The sequence below is a fragment of the Dendrobates tinctorius genome, unplaced genomic scaffold, assembly GCF_039654945.1.
Source record: "Dendrobates tinctorius isolate UK_male_01 unplaced genomic scaffold, ASM3965494v1 ptg000046l, whole genome shotgun sequence".
Lineage (NCBI taxonomy): Eukaryota > Metazoa > Chordata > Amphibia > Anura > Dendrobatidae > Dendrobates > Dendrobates tinctorius.
In genome coordinates, this window is record NW_027361714.1 from 76757017 (window position 1) to 76779688 (window position 22672).

Genomic DNA, 22672 nt, shown 5'->3' on the forward strand with positions numbered 1-22672 from the left:
GCAGCACTCGACATTGGTGTGGTGTAGTGGTGCCCAGCTTGGCTAGGAATTCAGGTGGCTGTGCAGTGATATGCAGCAGAAGTCGGTACTGTGGTGAAGCGAGTCAGTGGTGGCACAGGTGTGAATGACAACACTGATTGCTGCACGTACTGATTCTGCTGCATAGCCTGCAAGTAAGCAGTGTTGCAGGCGTATAAGACAGTCAACTGTTGCTCAGGACTAAGGTGATCCGGCATGCCCCGTTCAATTTTACTAAAGAAATGGTGCGCTGGTCTATTGAGGTCGGCCTCCAGCCGGTCAAGGCGCTGTGCGGAAGAGTGGAAGAGTTGTTCCATGTAGTTAAAACCACGTTCCATTAGAGAAAATCCACTTTCCACTCTTTCGGACAGCGTCTTGAGACTGGCACGAAAGGCCTCGCTCAAGTACATGAACTCGGGCAAGACAGGCCTGTCCGAGGCCCTCTGCCGCCGGCAGGTAGTCCCTGCATAACCAGTGGCAGAGACCTGGGACAGGGGAACACCTGATTGACCAGCTTCCTGGCCACCAGCTGCCTGTGTTGCTGACCTGCAACTTTCTTCCTGGCTGTCGGATAGCTGGGACGGGTCCGAGGTCGATCAATGAAGAACCACTCCCGGGACAGGTTGCAGGGTGCTGCTCCAGGTGCTGTGGAAAAAAAGGTAAACATTAGTATCCAGCATTAACAAGACGGATCAGCTGTGGAATATAGATTAGGGTTAATAAGCCAAAAAAAAATTAAAAAAATACTTACGCTCTGGTGGCAAGTACTGGTCGTAAGAATTCCAAGGCGTGATGATACCGATACTTGGTTCTTGTCCTTGCAGAAGAACCACTGCGAACCTGTCCCTCAGCACGAACATCAGTGTTGAAACGGTCCTTCATCGAGCGCCAATGTTTGCGGACTTTGTTCACTGTTGAAACAATGGAAAAGAAAAACAAAATTAGTTTGGGCAATACAATGATGGTATCTGTATTACAACACACACCTGAGTTGACATCAATTCTGAATCACCAATAAGGTGACCGGACGGACTGACTGGTCAGGTTTCAAAGGGGTTTGCACTTGTCAGGCAGGATGTCAGTTATGACAGAAGGGAAAACAGCTAGAAAAGTGTAGGTGACGTGCAGTACCTAGAATTGACATTAGAGGGCAGGGAGGAGTGTGAGCATAGGACTTGACATCAGCTTAGGGCTATGAAACGAAGTACCGCAGTATAGACGAGGCTCCGGGTGGAGGATACCGTATAAGGAACGACGTTTGATCAGTAAAATTACCGTTGGTGTACAGGCCTAAGACAGCCACAGTGACGGAGCTGCCAGAGCGTCACTAAGTGTAAAGGGACGGTGCGTAAATATACGTCCCCGGCGAAAAGTACGGTATGTTGATGTATTCTGTAACCGGAGAGCCTTGAAGAGGATCGTGGTGTGCTGTGAGGCCGTCAGGTGGACGGCAAGAGAATAAACTTGGACCTGTTGCATCCGAAACTTGCTTCCATCTTGTGTCTGTACGTCACTGCGCAGTACACAAAGGAACCACCCCCCAGCCCGGTCCAGCTCGACCCTACATATGTTTGTGGCTAGGGCTACATGGGAACTTTGGATGCGACAACCCTCACGCGACCATAGTTTGCTCAGTGCCGCTGGGGCATGACGGTGCTATGCAAGTGAATACAGTTACATTGTGATGTTTCCACTACTGCAAGCATGACAAGCAAGTTGCAAAAATTCAGATTCTTTTGGATTTTTATCACGATGTGACAGCTGCACCAAGCAAGCGTCGGTCACTCTTAAGGCTCTTATCAAGCTTTTCTAAAAGTCCATAAAGTGAAAGTGTAAGCCAGATAGCCCTGCTGATAGGTAGTGGGTAGATTAGGAAGAGCTGAACAAAATTTATGTATACATTATATGGACAAAAGTATTGGGGCACCTATGCTACACCTACAAGAGCTTTTATGAAATCTCATTGTGAATCCATAGGAATTAATATGAAGTTTATTTATCCCCCACTTTGTAAATACAACAACTTCCATTCTTCCAGGATGTTGTTCTACTAAAGGAGCCTTCAAAGTAGCATGACAGCTGGTACATGCTGCCCAATCTAAAGTCAGCATATATCAGACACTGGCAATGTGATTTTTGCCACGTATGTTTTTCACTGAAACGATGAGGCGTTTCAGAGGAAAACATACTTTAAAAGATCCCTGCTCCCTGGAGAACAGGTCTGTCATGGGGTTAACGCAACAGAGAGGAGCCAGAAGACTGCAGCATCTGATTCCTCTTACTCCGCCGCTGAAAAGAAGCTCTTCACCTTTTTAAATGGTGTTTATTTCTTTTGGCAGTACGGGGGTTAATCAGCCATGTTGGGAGCTCTGGGAGTCTGGGCTCTCATCTGAGAACGGTTAGCCACTCTTTTCCCCTATCTGGGTCCTGAGTGAAACACATTTTCAGAGGTAGCTTATGCTTCATGGCTGGGAGGATAGTTGTTTGGTTATATGAGAAGCAGTTTGGTGATTTATCAGTGACTGTTGCTTGGGTTAGTAAGTGTGATAATTCCCTTTCCTCCTCTTACTTTGGTTTTTCCCTATCCTGCACTCCCCGGTGCATTCCTTTGTTATATGTGAGTGAATATTCGTATGCCTTGCATTTTCAGTTACCCTTGTTCATTTAGTTGGTGTACTGCGGTGCACGGTTGCTCCCCTCTTCCCTGGGAGGGGGAAGGGAACAGACAGAGGGCAGATACAGGAGATAAGGCAAAGGTGGTGGCCCCGACATCTTCACCTTCAGAAGTAACCCGGGGAATAGGGTGAGCTAGGGCGCCCTACATAGTGTTAGGGACAGGGTAGGAGCCCCTGGTCCCGGGTCACTTGACAACCGAGTCATGACAAGGTTTCTCCCTATGTGCCTTTGTAGAAAGAGACTTGTCCCTTCAGGTTAGCAGGACGGGAGATGGTGCCTCGGACTCGTCTGTCCAACTGGTGTCCTGTGCATCACTGTCTTCGAAGGCTTTTAAATTGTTTTTCTCTGAAATGCCATGGAGATAGCGTTTTTGCGTGGTTACAGTGCTAACCAATAGAATGATGTAGTTGTATCACGATTGTGGAAAAAAATGCAAAGCTGCCACAATGTGGCTAAGACTCTGCACATTCCCCCATGCCACCAATGTTGTTTTAGCCACAGCGACAGCCATAATGTGTACTGGCATGCCAGTCTTTATCTGTAAGATAATAAGATGGCTACAATACCAGGCTGACAAGGTGCATAATGCCTGGTAAGTTTTCCAGGAGAATGCCATGGTTATCTATTAAAGGGGTATTCTCAAGTTTGAAAATGATCATCTATTCAAAGGAGATGGGATAACTTTCCGATCGCAGAGGGTCCTGCTACTATGTCCCGATGCAATCTTGAGTATAAGGGCAACTGTTTTCACTGTTTGAGTGCACCAGAGATTGACAAGCACTGGAAGGATGAAGCGACATTACTCATGATTGACCTCTGTTCTGTTCAGTCGGTGCTTTTGAGATCTCTGGGTCTCGAGGGCCACTGCAGTCAGACCTCAGTGATCGGAAACTAATCCTCTATTCTATGAATAAGGGATAACTTTCATACTTGAGAATAGATTTTTAAGCAAGTGTGGCTGATTCTGGGCTTGTAATGTGTGCCAGTACAAGGCATGAAGGGACACTGCTTGGCACTGATTGTTGCTTGTCTTCCTCACTAAGGCTAGTTTCACACTAGCGTTTTTTTGCGCTGCATTTGGAGCGCACATCAAACGCATACAAAAAACCGCTTACAAACGCTTGTAAACGCAGCGTTTTTTGGGATATAATCGTGCGCGGTAAGCCAAAATAATCAGCGATTATATGCGTTTGTAAGCGTTTTGCATGCGTTTGCGTGATTAATGCGCATAATGTCACAATCACAGGATTTTAAATCATTGACCAATTATGACTCATACTCCACCAATTGGACAGCAGTGGGCGTGTGTTATTGGAATTCCTTATCTAGACCCAGTTTACAGCTATTCTTCCCAGTTGCTAGCAGTTTTTGATGAAGACATGGATCTGCGCTGGAAAAGCTTTCACTTCAACTTGGATCTGGACATTAGGATGGCTCAAGCTTACGCAGTTGCTTGCCATCAACAAAGGGAGAGAGAGAGACAGCGAAGACGGCAGCGGCGGCATTTGTGGATTCATCCTATTGTTGAACTCCGGGAGATCCGTGGAGCGTACCACACCCTCTACAGCGAGCTACAGGCAAACCCGGATAAATTTACTGATTACACACGGATGTCCCAACAAAGCTTCATGTATTTATTGGTCGTGTACAAGATGTCATCCGTAGACAGGACACACAGCTCCGTCGTGCGATTCCTCCCGAGGAACGGCTCCTGGTCACATTACGGTGCGTAACCACTGACTGCATGATAGTATTGGTTCTTTGATGTAGTAGTATATTATGGCAGAATTCTTGCTCTGCCATGTACTAAAAGTATGCTGCATTGGTTTGAGGCATTTTTTTAAAGAAAAGGATGCATATTTATTTATTTATTATTTTTTATTTATTTATTTATTTTTTTTAATGTGTTAAAAATCCCTATAAACAAATTTAAATTATTGTTGTTTCTCTGTTTCCCAGATTCCTGGCTACTGGAGAGAGCCTCTCTTCTCTGCACTTCCAGTTCCGTTTTGGAATATCCACCTTGTCTAGAATAGTTGCAGACACCTGCGGGCTTTGTGGGACGTTCTCTGTTCAGAATTTATGCCCCTGCCCACTGTGGAAAAGTGGCTTGAAAATGCAGAAAGATTCTGGACAGTCTGCAATTTCCCTAATTGTTTGGGTGCGGTGGATGGGAAACACATCAGGATTATAAAACCCAAGAGAACTGGATCAGAGTACTACAACTATAAAAAGTACTTCTCTACAGTACTAATGGCCATTTCTGATGCAGACTGTAAGTTTGCTGCAGTGGACATTGGTGCATTTGGGCGTGGAAATGACTCCCAGGCTTTTAAGAACTCAGACATGGGATGGAGGTTGTATGGCAACCAGTTCAATTTCCCCATGCCACGGCCTCTTCCCAACACCGAAGGTCTGCCCCAGCCCTTTGTAATGGTTGGGGATGAGGCATTCCAGATGTGCCAACACCTGCTCAAACCATACTCCAGCCGGGACTTGGACCAGACTAAAAGAATTTTTAATTACAGGTTGATCAGGGCCAGAAGAACTGTAGAGTGTGCCTTTGGTATACTAGTATCCAGATGGCGAATTCTCTCCACAGCCATTAATCTTAAACTAGAAACTGTGGATGAGGTGGTGAACGCCTGTGTTGTTCTACACAATTTTGTGATGGATAGAGAGCACCCCAGTTTTGAACTAGATGATTCCTCTCCTAACCCCTTGCCAGAATTTAATCAGCACCCTCTACGGTCATCTGTTGAAGTGGGGCAAATGAGGGACCAATTTGCGACCTACTTCACCTCTGATGTTGGACGGGTGGCCTGGCAAGAGCAAATGGTGTAACCTAATTTTTGTGTTGTGTATGTTAATAAAACACCTTTGTTTATACCTGTATGGTTTTTTTCTTCAAAGTATGATACAACGCCAGGTTCTTGACCATATGACGTGTATTTTCAACATCATCTCCTCACTTTGTAAACACACATTAAATAGAGTATAAGGTTGTTTATAACTTGGTTCACCAACTCCAGTCCTCAAGGTACACCAACAGATCATGTTTTCAGGATTCCCTTTGTATTGCACAGGTGATGCAATTATCATGTGAGCAATACTAAGGAAATCCTGAAAACATGATCTGTTGGTGGGCCTTGAGGACTGGAGTTGGGGAACCCTGATTTACAAGGTCTATCTATAATATCCTTGGATTGTATTCCAAACAGTAAAATGATATTACAAAACACCATAGTAGATTAACTGATAAGGATACTCATCAAGGTAGCAATAGATAGTCCTTGCAATCAACACCATCATCTATTAAGTTACCTGAGCAAAGACACTGAGGCCATGTAAAAAATGAACGTATATTGAGTTATTCTTGTTTGCAGTTACATATCTCCAAAATTGACACACGAAACACATGTCATTTCTGGAGCTATGTGTACATAAAAAAGAAAAGTGTACGGCGCAGTGTGTGTAGGCGGCGAAAGGCACATTAACCAAACATTATTTGAAAACAAAATATTCAATGTTTTTTTTTTTTTAATAAAATTATTTTCACTTTGAAGGACGTTTGGGAGAAGTGTTGGATACTTTGGGGGTGTGTAGAGAGGTTGAACGGCTGGAAACTGAGGAAGGGGTTCTAGGTGAAGGTGCTACTAAATTACTGGGGGAAGGGAGTTCAGGCATGTTAAAGGAGGAAGATTGTGAAACATTGGAAGGAGAGGGGGGATTGAGTAACAAAGTCTTTTTGTTTTTTTTCTTCTTTGGGGCAGGAGTCACCTGCCTGGACCGACTACCACCGTGTGACCGCCTTCCATGGCTTGACCGCCTAGAGCTGCTGGTCCGTGGACGATGTAAATAAAAAACAGAATGAGGGTCTCCCCTTGGGTGCTCAGTGGTGGCGCTGGCGGTGCTCCTTGTAGGTGAAATGGTGGTGACGCTGCTCATGGAAGGTGAATTACGCCCGGTGCATCTGGTGGGAGAAGTGTGGGTGGTGCTCCCATCTGGTGAAGTGGTGGCGGTGCTACTCTGATGTTGAGTTTTAGAGGTGCCATGAGGAGGCGAAGTGTTGGCGGTGATCCTCTGCAGAGTAGTGGTGGCGGTGCTCCTATGAGGAGATGTGGTGGTCCTCTGAAGAGTGGTGGTTGGGGTACTCCTTGTATGGTGCGGAGTTGTGGTGGTGCTCTCATGCATTGGAGAAGTGGCGGTGCTCCCATCTGGAGATGTTCTTTCTGTGCGAACAGGTGAAGAGGTGGTGGCCCAACGAGATTTAGCACTGGAGGTGCGCCAAGATGTGGTAACGGTGGCAGTACTGGTGCTCCAGACAGGAGCCACGCATGACATGGTGGTGGCGGCGGCGGCGGGGGTGGAGTGTCCAGCAGCACTCGACATTGGTATGGTGTAGTGGTGCCCAGCTTGGCTAGGAATTCAGGTGGCTGTGCAGTGATATGCAGCAGAAGTCGTTACTGTGGTGAAGAGAGTCAGTGGTGGCACAGGTGTGAATGACAACACTGATTGCTGCACGTACTGATTCTGCTGCATAGCCTGCAAGTAAGCAGTGTTGCAGGCGTGTAAGACAGTCAACTGTTGCTCAGGACTAAGGTGATCCGGCATGCCCCGTTCAATTTTACTAAAGAAATGGTGCGCTGGTCTATTGAGGTCGGCCTCCAGCCGGTCAAGGCGCTGTGCGGAAGAGTGGAAGAGTTGTTCCATGTAGTTAAAACCACGTTCCATTAGAGAAAATCCACTTTCCACTCTTTCGGACAGCGTCTTGAGACTGGCATGAAAGGCCTCGCTCAAGTACATGAACTCGGGCAAGACAGGCCTGTCCGAGGCCCTCTGCCGCTGGCAGGTAGTCCCTGCATAACCAGTGGCAGAGACCTGGGACAGGGGAACACCTGATTGACCAGCTTCCTGGCTACCAGCTGCCTGTGTTGCTGACCTGCAACTTTCTTCCTGGCTGTCGGATAGCTGGGACGGGTCCGAGGTCGATCAATGAAGAACCACTCCCGGGACAGGTTGCAGGGTGCTGCTCCAGGTGCTGTGGAAAAAAAGGTAAACATTAGTATCCAGCATTAACAAGACGGATCAGCTGTGGAATATAGATTAGGGTTAATAAGCCAAAAAAAATTAAAAAAAATACTTACGCTCTGGTGGCAAGTACTGGTCGTAAGAATTCCAAGGAGTGATGATACCGATACTTGGTTCTTGTCCTTGCAGAAGAACCACTGCGAACCTGTCCCTCAGCACGAACATCAGTGTTGAAACGGTCCTTCATCGAGCGCCAATGTGTGCGGACTTTGTTCACTGTTGAAACAATGGAAAAGAAAAACAAAATTAGTTTGGGCAATACAATGATGGTATCTGTATTACAACACACACCTGAGTTGACATCAATTCTGAATCGCCAATAATTCAAATAAAAATGCATTCACTATTGAACCTGAGGACACGTGTGTTTACTGCAAGCAGATCTTGCAGTAAACCCACATGTTATGAATGAGTCACCGTAGGAGGCAAAAGGAGAAATACAAGCTAAGTCCAGAAAACCAGAGAAGTTGGCAACTATCAGATTGTAGACCCCTGAACCTATCAACACAACTAGCAGTAGCCGTGGGGGGTTCCTACGATGCCCTAGACCCCTTGATCACAGCCGGAGAATTACATAGGCCTAAAGAAAGAAAGGGGAAATCTAAACTGCCCCAGAGCAGACCCCAAAGCAATAGGCAGCCCCCAACATATAATGACGGTGAAGCAAGATGAAAATACTAACACAGACAGAAAGATAGACTGAGCAAAGACGGGGCCCAAAACTACCTAGATAGGGAAGGACAGGAAGGCTGCTGTCTGCAATCTGCCAAAACCCTATCAAAGACATAAGCCAACAAGCTGATATGAAAAAGGCCCTGAAGCAGCTAGGCTTCAAAAACTAAATCAGCACTCAGGTATTTTCAGAAGACAGAGCTAAATGAATTCAGCACACCCCAGCAGGGAATGGCAGAAATCTAGAAAAACAAAGCAAAACAAAGTCAAAGCACCAAAGCAAAAGGCCGAGCAGCAAACTTAGCTTTACAGGAGCAGGAATTCAGACTGGTCTCCAAGGATCCCACAGAAAAAATCACTCGCAGGGCAGAAGGGCGTCGGCAGCCTTATATCCAGTCAGTAGCTCCACTCAGCCAGTCATCATCATCAGCCTCAGGTGTTTGATAATCAGGCTCACTACCTTTCTTTACCTGAAGAGGGAGTTCCTCGGGCCTCAGTAATGAAGGGGAAAATGAACTCACAACACCCACATGTATCATCAGGATCAAGAGTGAACCATAAAAAAGAGACAGCATTCAATACACAATGCGTACACTATTGAACCTGAGGTCACATGTGTGTTTACTGCAAGCAGATCTCTTGCAGTAAACCCACATGTATCATCAGGATCAAGCGTGAACCATAAAAAAGACACAATCAATACACATTGCGTACACTATTGAACCCGAGGACACGTGTGTTTACTGCAAGCAGATCTCTTGCAGTAAACACACATGTATCATCAGGATCAAGAGTCAATGCAGCATCACACAACAGAGAAATACTTACTGAACGCCTTTTTGACAGTTGCAGAGGCGCTGTCCCAGCCCTCCATCAATGCTGCAGCCACTTCATTCCATAGCCGCCGGGTCACCACAATGTCCTTGTACTGCTGGTCACGGCTGTCCCACAACGGGACACGCTCCTGGACAAGACTGATGAGTTGCTCATTGTCTAGATAGACGTCCTCATCCCGTTGTGGAACCTAGAAAAGAAATACATTTAGAATCTTTGCATTTATGGAGAGTGGTGATGGAGAAGAAAAAAAAAAAAGGGGAGAAAAGCTGGACAGAAAAACCAGAATCCAAAAAATTTAAAAAAAAAAAAAAGAAATTAGGAAAAAAACTTTCCTACCGTGCGTCTCCTTCCCGCCGTGCTTTGTGTACGCTGCTTCGGCTGGTCACCCTCACTTGGCTGGTCCGATGCTGATTTCTGTAAAAGAAAATAAATAATTAAACATTTGGACAGGCAGGTATACTTCACAAGACAGCAAACTACTCACCTCACGCTCTGTCTCTGCCAATTCTTCCGCTGCTGGTGAGTATTCAGATCCAGAAGACATTCTAGCAAAAGAAAAAAATAAAACATTACTACACATTTTATATTTGAAAGCACAGGCTCACATAAAAATTATACTCACATTAAGGTGCTGTGATCCAAAATATGATCTCTGGCTGGGTGGGTGTCTTTTCTTCTTGCAGTATGTCTGGAGAGTGATGAGGAGGCACTACAAAGCCCTTCTTTTATCTCCCATGCTCCCAAACAATGTTTCTTGTTGAGGGGCTGGATTTAGACAGTGTCTAGACATTGTTTACTCTGAAATCGCACGCGCTAAGCGCTGACATGCGCACTATACAGCGCACGTTAGTGCGCAAATAGACTGTAATACTATTTTTTTGCGCATTGCGTGTCCATGCGCATTTTTAACGACTTTGGGCGGACGAAAAAATGCAACATGTTTCGTCTGGCGCGTCTGATTGCAGACATGGAAAATGCGCAGTGCACTAAAACGCTGAGGCCTGCGTGCAATCGCTAGATACTGCGCACGCCATTTTAAATATAGGGGACAAATGCGCGTGCAACCGATAGCGCACAATGCGCTGCGCGATAAAACGCAAATGTGAAACCAGCCTAAGTAACTTTATTAAGTCCTTAAATGTACTTTCTACAATAGGTTCTTCCTGCACTGACACTGAATGTATTACATTTTCGTAAACCATCAGAAAAAAAGATTTGTACGGTTGATGTTCTTAGCTCGCTCAAAACTGCCTAGGCTGAAAATAGTGGGTAAGAATGAGTTTTTAGCATTTGGATAATAAATTCAATGATTCTACACTGAATATTCTATATTCTTAAAATGGTCAAGAATTGAAACCCAAAGATTGATTATTGAGGATAAGTTGGCATCAATTATAATTGTTCTCCTTTAAAGAAGACCTTTCACCAGTATGAGCATGTTATTCTGGCTGCATCATGAAATTGCGGTTTCAAAATTGATTAAAATGTAGTTTTTATGGGTTTTTTTTATTCTCTCTTTTGCAGAGTTATGAGCTTATAAAATTTGTTTTAATTTGTTTTATGGCCAAGGGGGCGTTACCAGAGATTTGTCTCTGAGGGCGTATACTTCTTCCCCTGTATGAGATTGACCAATCAAAGTACATTCCCTCTGAGACAAATCTCTGGTAACGCCTTTTGGACATAACATAAATTATAACCTAAAAACTTTATAAGATGATATCTCCAAAAAGGAAAAGAGAAATTAAAGAATAAAAACTACGTTTTACTCAGTTCTGCATCCACCTTTCCATGATGTGGCCAGTTTAGCATGCATAAACTGGCAAAAGATCATCTTAATCTACACAATTTTTCTTCTAGCTTCATGTCCTATTGAAACTACTTAAATTTCCTTTAGCTTTTTAGATTTTATTGTAAGATCTTGTTAGTGAAAGATGTGAAAAGCCAGACCAGCAAAATAGACCTTTGATGTAAATAAGGCTTTCATGTGGATGTCACCATAAGTTTATTATCCAACAGTTGTCTATAGATTTCTTTGTTGTATAACATTACTAAACAATACATTTCCATGAATGGCCTTACAAAATCTGCTGCTCTCCCTGGAGTATAGAGTTGACATGATGTGTATATATAGGTTGAAGCAGTGACAAATCTACATCTGTCCTCATCTTTTTACACAATGGCACGTTCTGCAATGAATGGAAAGCTTCTGTTTTTCTCACGGAGATAGATTGGCAAGTCACGCGCCTTCGAATGATTGCAGTTTGTCAGAAAAGTTAGATACTCTTCTCACACAGGCAGCCAAGTTCTGCCACCTTGACCGATAAATAATGGTTGTGGAGATGAGTTAAATGTTCAGTCACTGTGCTTCTATTCCTCGGAAGATTAAAATGATTTCTCTGACCTTTCCAATCATGCATTCCTCAAAAATCTATTCCTAGTAGTTTCAGCACTGTATATCATTTTTGCAACATTTTCCCTAATGCTTGATTTTTATGTTCAGTCCAAACCTCACTAAAGATCTGTCCAAAATTTTGAAAAAAAGGATTTTTTTTTGTAATTTAGTTTTATTATTTAGTTATTTGCTGATATAAAACCAGATTTATATTAACTGATAAATGGTTTAAAGGGAACCTGTGACCACGTTTGTCCCATATGAGATAAGACCACCACCCTTCAGCCCTGATATAGAGCATATGCTGTATATAGGCCTCCAATCCGGCCTGCAAGAAAAGAAAAACGTCTTTTATTATACTCTTTGCTGGTTTTGTTTCAATGCCGTCCTCCTTCTGTGCTTTGTGTAGATGACGCATCCTACGTCATCCACAGTCTCCCCGGCATCATGCTCCTGAGCAAGCGTACTTCTCTGCCCTTACAGTGAAGAACTGCAGTGCGCATGCGCCAGTGCTTTTTGACCTTTCACAGCGCATGCACACTGCAGTACTTTTCTCTGCCCTCGACAGGACAGAAAAGTTCTCCTGTGCAGGACTGTGATGCCGCTGATGCTGTGTGGGTGACGTAGGATGCGTCATCCACACGAAGCAAGAAGGAGCATGGCATCAAAAGACAAAGGGAGACTCCGGACCATGACTTATCCTGATCTCCAAGCTGTACTCCAAAATTAGTCAGGTATACTCTATGCACAAAGTCTGTGATATTTCTTCTTTGTTTTTCAACCATATGCTCTCCACAAATGTACCACAATACATCAGGATTGTTAATTTAGGCTCTTCTTGATGAAGTCATATTTTTTAAATGTATTTATATACTTATTAACCCTTCACTACCTTGGGATTTTCCATTTTATCATTTTTGTTTTTTTGCTCCCCTTCTTCCTAGAGCCAAAACTTTTTTCATTTTTCTGTCAATATGGCCGTATGAGGGCTTGTTTTTTTGAGGGACAAGTTGTACTTTTGAACGACACCATTGATTTTACCATATAGTGTACTGGAAAACATGAAAAAAAAATTCCAAGGGCGGTAAAATTGCAAAAAAACAAATCCACAATTGTGTTTTTTTTTTTACTATGTTCACAAAATGCTAAAACTGACCTGCCATTATGAATCTCCAGGTCATTACTAATTCGTATTCTGCAGATCCCCAGCTGTCATGCCAACCCATCATCACCATGCGATCATGTGACATGGCGCCAATGGGGTGGGTTTGTGACGCACTTCCGGTAAGTGCGAATAAATGCTGCTGTCAGAGATTGACATCGGTAATTAACATGTTAACCGCCCTGGGTGGATTGCGATTCCACCTGCGGCTGTTAGGGGCATATGCCAACTGATCAAGTCAGCTGTCGTGTGCCTGAAAAGATGTGTTCTTAGCACCGGAGCCTGTGCCAAAGACAGGGAGGCAACTTAAGACGTACCTATACGTCATAGGTCGTAAAAGAGTTATGACAGAAATTTTTGGGAATAAACCAAAACAGGGTTGACAAATCTTTACTGTATCCAACTTCTTTCCTCAGCAAACTCACAATATAATTCTAGCTTCAAAAAGTAGCTTTTCTAGCATTGTAGGCCTACAAATTGAAATGCAAATAGTTATATGGAATATTTTATTACCTAAGGCAATGTTGAGTAAAAAGACAGACCAAAAGCTATTGCATTTGTTATCACAAACAAGTCACATTGAGGGAATGCATTCTTTTCATGGATGTACATTATCTCAACAACTAGAACCTATTCAGCAAAAGTAATGGGATGTTTTAATTAGGCATCCTCAAAATACCCTAAATTAATTCAAAGAAATCTAAAAAAGAAAATTTTTTTTTTTTTTTTTGTAGACCCGAGTTATATTTTTTATAATCTAACTCTCTGGGGCATCTTTATTGATGACTCTCCATTGTGTTATTTCTGCTAAAAATGTATACATTAATTGACAGTTGGGTGGTGCCAATTGGGGATATATCCATGGATCATCTGGCACAGTCCAATCAGTGCTGCCAATGTCGGACTGCGTAGAGACACACCTCTTTGATCAGAGAAATGGCAACCACCCAGTTGTCAAATTACGGAGAAATCTCTTTAAGAGGATTAACAGAGGAACGACACAGAGACATAAGAAAAGATGTTCCAGATTCGTTATTTCATGGCGAATAGTAGACATGTTCTGAATTGTGACGGATCCTTTATAAGAGTAAGTAGATTGGTACGTCTTTCTCTTTTTAGGCCTTATTCGTGTTTGGGTTCTTCATTTTGTCATCCATATTTTCACGTAAAAAGGAACATTTGAGCTGGGCACGTGGAAGAGGGGAAACTTCCCCTAAATTTCTTTTGTTTTCCCTGTTATTAAGCTGTGTGATCATGAATGGATTTCCATAATCAATCCCAAAAAGAAATATGCTGAATAGATCCAGTCTTCCTGAGTGGTAGAGGACACCATTGGGCAGTATTTTGAATTTAGTGTAGGCACAGTTTTACTTTAGCCAATAGTTGTTTTTCCTCTGCTTACTAGTCCGGTATAATACATGACATGGCGGTAGATGTTCCATGGTAACTTCAGCTATACAGATATGTGCAGCTCCTGTAGTTGGGACCTTGTACTTTCAGCTGATATGGACCTCTTTGCTTTCTTATATGAGCTGGTTAAAGAGTTTGCTATTACCAGATGCATGAGCCTGTGTATTCTTAAGTGGGCCATAGACTTTAGACCTTTGCCAGTGGGATCAACTGATAGTCTAATGTTTGTAGTTGCTGCCAAAAATAAATGGGACATAATGGGCTTTTCATACTATTGTTTCATCTGTTTCATCTAGCAGAAGAAGCCCTGGAGAATACTGCTGTTCATTTTCCTCATTATGCGTCTGCCATAGACACACCAATATGAATATACTTAATATATTGGCAGCAGGTATTTAAAGTGAATGTTTTGCCTGTATTTTGTAAGACTCAAAAAGCGGAATTACAGTTCCAGGTGGAGTCGTAAAAGACAAGCTGAAACATTCTTTTGTGGCCACATAAGCAGTCCAATACTAGGCAAAGCCTTCTTATATGCTGAAATCACGGAGATAAAATAAAAAGTATGCTTACCTTATAGACTTGTATCATTCCAGCAATGTCAGCACTTTGTCTCCTGGCGTTCATGTGAGCACTGCAGCCAATCTGCAGCTGCTGATCGGCTGCAGCCTTCACACTTCTGCCTGACACTTCCATTACCTTAGATTATATATAATGAGATTATACCAACTGTAAGGTAGCGCTGTCATTCAAGGTTGGGGACACCCGTTGGCAGCCAAATGACGTCCGGCACGGGTTTTCCATAAAACAGTCCATGCCGTTTATTCAGACATCATAAACCCACAGCAGCAACATAAAGTTGATATAATCAGCATAGCGTTCATGACAGAGCTTCCCTCTGTTAAGCCTGTGGTCACACAGGTTACGCAGTGTCCAGTACGCAGGCTCTTCAGCCTCACAGATATCTCACCCCGTCAGGGTTACCTCATGGCTGCTTCAGCTCACTGCAGACGTTCATTCCCTCTCCCTGGGAACTGTCAGACGCTTGCAGCCATTACTCACAGCATTCACGTGCTGTCAGGCAGGAAGCCCCATCTCCCAGCGGGGGCCTTCCACAACGGACCCAACTGGGTCCACGCATTCACTCTGTGACCTACCCTGGCCACCTTATATGGTCCGTAGCTACGCCTACCGGATCACATGGCTATGACCTCATCACAGGTCCTACAAGCACACTCACATAATCTTTACTATAGGCGTTTTTAAACACACCCCTGGGTGGATTTGTAGCTAGCTCTCCCTGTAACGAAAGTTCAGCAGTACCTCTGCTGATCAACACACATGTTCAAGCTTCCATCCCAAGGCCACCTACCTTGGGATACATAACGATCATTCAGCACCCTACCACTCATCCTCTCTCCTGGGACACCCACACAGCGCCCCCTAGCGGACACAGTGGTCACTACACCACACAGCTCATAAGATATGTTGTAATCCTGATTCTAGAATTACGTAAAAGGCCTCCTTCAGTTGTACATATTCTCCATAAGAGACATGTTTCTTTTTGATCTGCAGATTCCAGTTGCTCAAGTGACTAGGTCTGGGGAAAAACATTTCAGGTTGGTACTGTTTGTTTTTTACTGTCCAAGGACTCGTGCAGATGACTGTAGTTTCAGTCCGAGTGCGATCCGACAAAACATCGGATTGCATTCAGACCAATGTTAGTCTATAGGGCCGTGCACATATCTGTTTTTTTTTTATTCCTCAGACAGAGATTGTTCAAGGAAAAAAATCGCAGCATGCCCCAGTTTGAGCCGAAACTATGATCGCACTGAACCTTGGACTGCACTTGGATGATATCAGAGTTCGGTGCGATTTTCACTAATGGATAATTTTTTTTCCATCTTCTCGTCATCAGAGAAAATCGGAGCACACTATGATCACACTCTGATTAGAAAATTCAAACCAAGCAGGAAATTGGGTACCTGATGAAGAAGTCAACCAGTCTTCGAAACGCGTTTTTTGTCTGAATAGTGAACCAAAAAACATACACCCTTGTCTTCACTCTGTTGCAGCGCCCTGGAGTCACCGCTCTTTGCCTTGTGTGGTTTTGAATACGTTTCTTCAATCCGGTGTGTGGGTCAGCGGTCGGAGCAGCAGCCTTTCAGTCTTACAAGCTCGGAGTTGTGCCGAGTCACAATCTCTTGCCCGCTGTATCTCATTGGGGGAACACACTTGGAGGCCCCTTTTTTCTTTCCACTCTGATCAGAGTGTGATAAGCATAACCAGTCCGATTCTCTCGATTGGGAGAAAATCCGGTGCTGTGACCCTAGACTTATGGGTAGGAGAAGTGGAGAAGTTTTGAAATTTTTTTTTTTTTGATACGAGAAAAATGGTGTTACCCTGTAAACACCAGGAATTTTGTGCTCTCTGGAAACTTCCGGACTGTATGTAGAAGATACAATACCGGTACGTCAGTGGATTTCACCAGACCAAATGACAGCCGGTCCCTATCTTTGTGTAATCAGAGTTTCTCGGACTGTGATGTAATGCGGCTCATGTCCCAGCGACTGCAACGTTCTGTCACTGATGTCTGGACCTCTGCACATTGAACACTGGCTCCTCGGTAATATGGTGACATTCCTTTTATGGCTTTTGTGTTAATGATTACTGCCTCTTGTTCATTACATGCTTGAGAACTAGCCTGTGATGTCTTGGTGTCTTTTGCATGTCACCTCCTGGGATGGAGGGATATTTTTATGTAATGTGTAAGGTATCGTGCTGAATCCCACATGGCCATTGATGGCAGCATTTCAGGACAATTGACCTAAGCAACCTGGATGCATTTTCATCTTCAGGTATCTTGGCTTATTTTTTATTCTGTACCATTATGGTTTTCACTACTAATGATAAGATTTATTTTCTTATTTTGACCTATGGATTTACTACATATGCCATAATGCATAACAAAACATCCCTAACGTAATACTGTAATATTATAGATGATTAGCATTCTAGTGATGAGGCAGAGCTAAGCATTTTATCCATAAGTTCCAAGTGCACAGTCCAATATGTACTTAAGAAAATATATCTAGAGGTGTTTGAAATATACATCTATATACGGTAAGTTATTTTTTGGCATATGAGTGCAGTCCTGACAGATCTTGGGAGAAATCAGCTTCGGTTCCAGCCTACATTTGTTGAAGGAGAGCACTCTCCTGTTTGTTTCATGGGTAGGCATGTCATCAGAGTCATGTCTCACTCGTATCAGCAGAAAGGCAGCCCCCTTCTCTGTCTGTGCAGCAGAATGAACTCAGACTGTGGTAGGGCATGAGGGAAGGGATTGAACAGATGTGCATCAGTTGGCTGCAGTGTTCACATGGTGTATACCAATATATTAGTGTGTGTGTGTATGTGTGTTTCTATATGTATATACAGTAGCTTGTAAAAATCCCCTTCTGCAGGCAGACGCCTGCGCTGCACCATGATCGCATCCATATTGGGCATTTATTCTTTTTCATGGTATCCATAAATTCCTAAATCCGTTTGAAAAGGGCACCTGTGCAGTATCAGCTACCGGCGATTTGATAGCCACAACTGCGCAGTCACCGGTGGCGCCAACTTTCTAGAGAAAAAAATGGCCTCTTCCAAGATGGCGCCGCCTGTGCAGCATCATCTATCGGATCGCCGATAGATGCTACTGTGCTGGCGCCGTCTTAGTGGAGCCAATTTTTTTTTTCTCTAGCAAGATGGCGCTATCGGCGCTCCTCCTCTAGATGTTACTGCACAGGCATCGGCTGCGTCATCTTGGAGGAGGCATTTTTTTTCTCTAGCAAGATGATGCCACCTGCGCAGTAGCAGCTATATACTGCGAAGGCGCGGCTGGCGCCAATTTCAAACAGATTTTTTTTTTTTTTAGGAATTTATGAATAACAACAGAAAGAATAATTCAATGCACAATATGTATGCGATCATGGTGTAGCACCTGCCTGCAGAAGGGGATTTTTTTTTAATATATATAATATTCATTAAGTAAGCTAGGGGGCAGGTTAGTGAGGGATCAGTGACCTGTCAGAAGCCATACTGATGAATATCTAATCTAGAGACTGGGGCCCGTTGTGTTCTGCTGTCAATGGAGGTTTGGTCAGATTCCCATACAAATGAATGTATTCCCCCACCTCTCCACTGATGTAAGTGCATAGCAGGGCCCTGTTCTCGAGATAGCTGCCGTTCTCCTTGGTGGCATCCACGTCTTATGCGTCTGCCATGAATGTACATGATGGATATACCCCATTAAATTTAACTTGTTGTATTGAGTTGTCAGACCATGGGGGGGTGATCTTGCCTCTTGCCCCAATCATCATCTGGGCCAATAATTTTACCATCACCATTTTGGATTTGCCATTGTACCTTGTCCTAAGGGTCAATACTCAAATTTTGTGCTCCATCACATAAGGGGTTCTTAGTGAAATGAAATGCAAGTGGCTAGTGAAGCATAATGAAGGTCTTACTACTTGATGTTTGCAGATAACACAGGCGGTGCTGTCTGTGTGTGTATCTTAAACACTTAGTCTTTATTTTATATTTTGTGCTTTTCTTGTCTGTTATGACTTTAGCTCGCTGTATTCTCAACGCTGGCATTGTGTTTGGATCTCGGCCTCGCATGTTTGCACACTAGAGCTCTGTCTCTCTTTGTAAGTGCTCCTGACATGATGTATTATTTAATTAGCATCAAGTTTCCGCCGGACAGAATAGCAGATCGTGTAAAAGTCATGTGAAAGAAACTATTGCTTGGTGGGCTTTTCCCAGTTGTCAATGGGAAACTACTGCCAAACTAAGCCCCTAGCATTCACCGAGCAGAGGGAACTGAATGCAAGGATTCACTGCCACTGCATTCACAATTCTAGACGCTATTTACTGCTAATAACGCAATAAAATGGGCCATTATGTTTTATGTCAGTCCCGGCCTTCTTTCACCAAGTATGAAACACTACTGGATTATCTGCATGGGATGAGATCTGCCACCAGACAGTGTCTATTACTATTGCCCACTTCGAGCCAGGCCATTTATACCATAATCAATGCACAATCAAATGGAAGCAGGATATCCTCTAAATAATAGATGTATGCATAAGCCAGAGCTACCAACCTGATATATGGACTGAAGAGGGATTCTGCAAATGAGCAAAATCTAAAAAAGCAAAAGAAGTGATACTCTCGCTCACCAATCCTCCACAGCTGCTGTGCTGACACATATCTGAGCCCACGGTAAATGTCAGGGAATCCCTGGCAGCAGATGTGACCCGTCATAGGTAGTGATTGGCTTAACATGCATTTCTTGAGTTGTGATGGTAAGAATTGGTGAGGGTGAATATTAATTTTTAACTGTAAGGCTATGTGCACACGTTGCGGAACTCCCACAGAAGTTACTGTGGGAATTCTGGAATTCCATTCCACGGGAAAACCGCATTTTAAATTCCCGCGATTTTCCCACGGAAAAACTAGCGATTTGCAAGCGTAATTAGCTTGCAGAATGCTAGCGTTTTCCAAGCGATCTGTAGCATAGTTTGGAGAATTGATTGACAGGTTGGTCACACTCGTCAAACATAGTGTTTGCCAAGTGTGACCAACTTTTTACTATTGATGCCGCCTATGCAGCGTCAGTAGTAAAAAGATCTAATGTTAAAAATAATTTAAAAAAAAAAAATGGTGTTATATTCACCTTCCGGCATCCCGCGCAGCCTTCCCGGGCCTCAGCGGTGCTTCTGTTCCAAGTAATGCCTTGCGAGACCTTTGATGACCTAGCGGTCTCGCGATACTGTAGCGGTCTCGCGAGACCACTACGTCATCACAAGTCCTTGCCTCAAGGCATTACTGGGAACGGGAGTTGGCGAGAGCATCGGTAAGGTTGCACGAGATGCCGGAAGGTGAATATAACACCATTTTTTATTTTAATTAGATTTTTTACAGGGATATGGTACCCACAGCCCGGAGGACAGTCTCCTCTCCTCCACCCCCTGGGTACATCCGCAAATGTTCTGCTTACTTTTCGCATGGTGGGCACAGCCACATGCGGAAAGTAAGGAGAACAATGCATTCCTATGTGGGTGAAATCACCGCGATTCCACAAAATTAATGAGCATGCTGCGTATTTTTCCACAATGCGATTCCGGGAAAATCCCCAGCATTAGCACAGCATTGCGGAATCCCATAGGATTGCATGGGATGCTGTTTTTTTGCGTTTTTACTTCAAAATTGCACGTTAAAAACCGTGAATGCAGCCAGCCTTTTGAAAATTGTTATCCACTGGTCAACTCGTTTAGTGGTGACCTTTTGTAGTACGACCCGGCCTACTTTCTGCTTGGAATATGCCTTTATTTTATGTGAAGTCATATTTAATGTGTCATCTTTTCTCATTTGCTGAAACAAAAACCTGAAAGGTGCATAGCTCAGGTGACAGGAGCATACTGCTGCAGAGCCTATGCTTTCTATTGAATCCTTGTTCTACGTGCACACACTGTACTGATGGGCAACAGTGCAAAGCTTCGACAGGTCGGATTTACACCTCTGTGTTTTGGCTTTCAAATGTTGATTGAGAGCCATAGAATGGCTAAAGGTACTGTCACACTTAGCGATGTACCAGCGATCCCGACCAGCGATATGACGCGGTCAGGATCGCTGGTGCATCGCTAAGTGGTCGCTAGTGAGCTGCCACACAGGCAGATCTCACCAGCGACATCGCAGGGATCGGGGGTCGCTACTTACCTGTCAGACGAGGCGATCCTGACGTCCTCCCGCCCGCATCCACGCGTCGCTCGTCGTCACAGCAGGAAGCTGACGACGAGAAACGGTCCATGACGTTCTCGCGCGATCAGCGATAACCAGCGGGGGAGCGGTCGGAGGTATCAGACATAGCGATATCGCTAGTAATATCACTATAACGTCACAAAAAACAGTGACGTTATAGCGATATTGCTAGCGATATCGCTTAGTGTGACAGGTTCTTTAGTCTCCTAAGCCGAATCGGACAGAGGTTGTCAGCTTTAGGTCAGGAGACCTATGCATGGTCCATGCATCTCACATATAGCATGGTGGCTCAGTGGTTAGCACTGCAGCCTTGGACCTCTGGGGTCCTGGGTTTGAATCCCACTAAGGACCACATCTACAAGGAGTTTGTATATTCTCCCTTTGTTTGTGTGGGTTTCCTCTGGTTTCTCCCACACTCCAAAGACACACTGATAGGGAATTTAGATTGTGAGCCCCATCGGGGACAGTTCCAATAATGTCTGTAAAGTGCTGTGGAGTCAATGGCGCTATGTAAATGGGCTGTGCTAGGTTGTTTGTCAGTCTCAATTCTCACCTACCACTAAACTTCCATGCCTCACGTGAGCAAACAATTTTTTTATTTTTTTTCTTCAATTTTTATTTTTTTTTTTACAAATTTCTGATTTTTTTTAGTCATCACTTAAATAAAACAAAAACTACACATGTTTGATATATTTCCATAATCATGCTAACCTGAAGAATCACATTGCCAGATCAGTATTACATTAATGAACACCGTAAAAAAAATTCTAAAAAAAATACGGAATTGCACTTTTTTTTTTTTTTTTTTTTTTGCCACACTTGGAATTTATTTCCTGCTTTCCATTACATCCTATGATAAATGGTGTCATTCAGAAGTACAACTTGTCCCTCCAAAACTAAACCCTCACTCTGCACATAAGGGGTTAACATGTACGTTGTTGATGGGCCAACTGTAATTACCAGCACTGCACTAATGTAACAATCTAGATTGACGCAAGTGAATGTCGTGGTATATAGTATGTTTGTGGATGTACCGTACTCAGAAATAATTGTCTTGCAGCGTGCAATGTTATGTTGGCATTTTAGATAATTATGCTGCAGTAGTCATGTATGAGGTAGTGGAGGTGAAGCTGCCAGTTCTGCAAAAATGTTGATGTTTTCTGTGGGTGGTGGAATTTCTTCATATTGAAAACCCTAGCCGCAGATGCACATACCAGTTCAGTCCTGCAATATAATATTTCAAGATAATATTATTAACTTTGTTTTCTTTTTATTATTCATACATTTAATTATCAGGGCTTATTATTTATAAATCTGTTTTAGCGCTTTGATTTATAGCTTATGGGCGTATGCATTTCCTAATGGGTTTCCTGAAGTGTCTTGTTGGTTTAATTATTGTAAGGGCTCATTATTGTGTAGAAAAGAAAAAAAAAAAAAAAAAACTATTTAGGCTGAGTGGCCACATGAGAGACCATGACTGTTGTGGAGGGCCAGCCAATAGGCTGAAATTGATTCTTCTCAATATTAATATTCAACATGTTAATTATATTAATATTAATCATATCACTTAATATTGAGCAGAATTAAGTATGCTGACATCCCCCTACATA

The 22672-nt window shown here is 43.5% G+C and overlaps 1 protein-coding gene across 4 annotated transcripts in view; it reads left to right on the forward strand.

Annotated features, from left to right (window-relative positions):
- WASF1 (WASP family member 1) overlaps window positions 1–22672 on the forward strand; it is a 145628-nt gene that overhangs the window by 46106 nt on the left and 76850 nt on the right. The window contains exon 1 of one of the 4 annotated variants that reach the window (XM_073576019.1): window positions 16754–16881. The exons of the other annotated variants lie outside the window; for them this stretch is intronic. The gene's annotated coding sequence lies outside the window, so the exon portion shown is untranslated. Of the gene's footprint in view, window positions 1–16753; window positions 16882–22672 lie in introns of those variants that run through there. 4 annotated transcript variants of the gene reach the window in all.